Source organism: Engraulis encrasicolus, chromosome 9 (genome assembly GCF_034702125.1).
Source record: "Engraulis encrasicolus isolate BLACKSEA-1 chromosome 9, IST_EnEncr_1.0, whole genome shotgun sequence".
NCBI classification, from domain to species: Eukaryota; Metazoa; Chordata; class Actinopteri; order Clupeiformes; family Engraulidae; genus Engraulis; species Engraulis encrasicolus.
The window spans coordinates 3,603,378-3,605,877 of record NC_085865.1 but is presented as its reverse complement, the minus strand read 5'-3'; the positions used below and the strand labels follow the sequence as shown (position 1 = coordinate 3,605,877).

Genomic DNA, 2,500 nt, shown 5'->3' with positions numbered 1-2,500 from the left:
GAAGAAGAACAGGTCAGAACATCAACCATCTCTACACTCCATCACCTCACATGATCCATCATCTCTGCCACTCCTCATTTTGTTGACTTACTAGTCACTTAAAGGTACACTGTGCAGGAAATGGTCAAAAAAGTGTACTGCAACTATGCTGATCATTGAAACTGGGCTGCCTATTGCCATATTCTTTACATGAAAGTTTACTGAGTAATAAACACATATTTTCTAGTAACTTCCAAGTACAGTCATTTTTGCAGCTAAAAATGGCTATTTTTGGAAATTCAAAATGGTGGACCATGGAGAAGATCCCCATTTTTCATGTATGAATATTTAGAATTTGATGGTGATGTTATTCATGGGAAAGGGAGCATTTATGAATGGGCAGCATGAATTCTGGAAATTGACAACCACAAATCTCACACAGTGTCCCTTTAAATAACTAATCTTGTCTATTGCTAGAAGAAAAACGGGTCAGAACATCCATGATCTCTATGATCCATGATCTCTATGACACTACAAATCATACATACTATCATGTGTATCATCTTATGATCCATGATCCGTTTTGTAGCTTCAAAATTCACACTGTTCTACTAGTGTAACTAATCTACCATAGCACTACTGTTATTACACCAGCTGGTAAACACATACATAAACACGCATGCAAACACACACATATCATATGGGTTCATGATGCTGAAGAATGGCCCATGGGTAAAGGTCTCTCTCCATGGTCTTACTCAATAAAGGTCTTTTTACTCCATGTTTTGCCCCTCATCTTCCCCTTCTTCTTGTTCTAAGACTTGCTCAAGTCCATGAAATACAGGCAGCCGTGGTCTAGTGGTTAGAGAGTTGGTCTTTCAATCTGGGGGTTGCCGGTTCGAATCCCCCCTGACCTCTACCTACATCTCTATCCATGGCTGAAGTGCCCCAACCCCACACTGCTCCAGGGACTGTAATCAATACCCTGACAAATAATAGTTTGAATAAATGAAAGCATCAGCTAAGTGAAATACAATAGTAATAATAATAATAATAATAATAATAATAAAATACATCAAATATCCCACACAGTCATCTGCATCAGCCCATCCCAACACTAAAATACCATTGGCTGCCCCAGCTAGTCATCCTCTCAATTCTACATCCCATTGGCTGCCACAGCTGGCCATCCTCCCAATGCTACAGTTCCATTGGCTGCTGTAACTTAAACATCAACGACATCACATTAGGGTTCTGAGTAGAACAGCATGTGCTGGATTTTCACCCACTTTATGCAGCAGAGCAGTGAGTGTCACCCATGGGGTCAAAGGTCATACAGCTCTTGGTGCTTTATAGAGTGGAGTAGTCTGGTGTGGCATCATGTGAAGGGATGCAGTGTGGTAATATGCAGGGGTGTGGTGTGATGGAGTGTAGTGTTGTAGTGTCCTTCTATGAGTTTGTCAATACATATGTTGTGCATGTTGTGAATGATTTTTGTGAGATTTGGACCATCTATGTGGGATTTATAATCAAAACACCTCTGGGGTCATTTATGACCCCGAGAGGATCCATGAGATACTCAACATTATAATGTACATTGTTGTTGTAATTTTCAAACTCTGGTTTTTGTATTTTGTGTCTTGGGGCAGGCCATGGTCAGCAGACCTAAAATATTCATAATATAAACATTTATAGTATTAAAATATAATATATTATATAAATAAATAGGGCACCCCTGCGATAGCCAACGAAGCATATTGTGAGGGCACCCAGGTAGCATTTCCTCTGTTATTGCAATATATTTGTTGATATCATGGCACAGTGGTCCTAGACACATGATTAGAATAAGAAATGGAAGTCATCCTGATGAACAAAGAGGGAGGAAACAAGTCATCAGTGTAGAAATCAATGGCGTTTTTAGAATTTTCCTTATTATATGACTATACAAAGGCTGAAGCATCGGTTGAATCATTTCTTTGCTCTAATACATATAAAAAGACACCTTTTCACAGCTACAATGTCCCAAAAAAATTCAGAGAAATTTTGAGTGTGCACAAGGTTATATGTTTGAGACATGGTTTTGTCTATGTAAATTACCATATTCTCTGATCTTGTGATTTCATGAACCCAGAAATGTTGAGTACCTTAAAGTTTTATTGCAGGAATATCATCTATGGGCCTAATGGATAGAATTTAGCTTGGTTTCCCAAAGTTTCACTTTGAGCAATTTCCATAATTAGCATAAATATACTGTATTATTACGGTAAGACTACTACAAGTGAATAGGCTAAAAATTGTAAATGATAGCTATCACCATGAAACTTTCTCAGATGATTACTGATGATGAGAGAAGAAAAAAATGTATTGGATGTTTCTTGTATTTTGATGTTTACATATGCAAATGAGGGCATACATCATATTTAGCATATACGTATGTAAGTTTGACTAATTTTTAGCAAAACAATAAAATGTTCAAATTCTCATTTTTTTGCTTTAGATGAGGGACAACTATGTACAAGAT

At 37.5% G+C, this 2,500-nt stretch overlaps 1 protein-coding gene across 1 annotated transcript in view; it reads left to right on the top strand.

Moving 5' to 3' along the window:
* prex2 (phosphatidylinositol-3,4,5-trisphosphate-dependent Rac exchange factor 2) overlaps positions 1-2,500 on the top strand; it is a 381,262-nt gene that overhangs the window by 109,982 nt on the left and 268,780 nt on the right. The window lies entirely within an intron of this gene.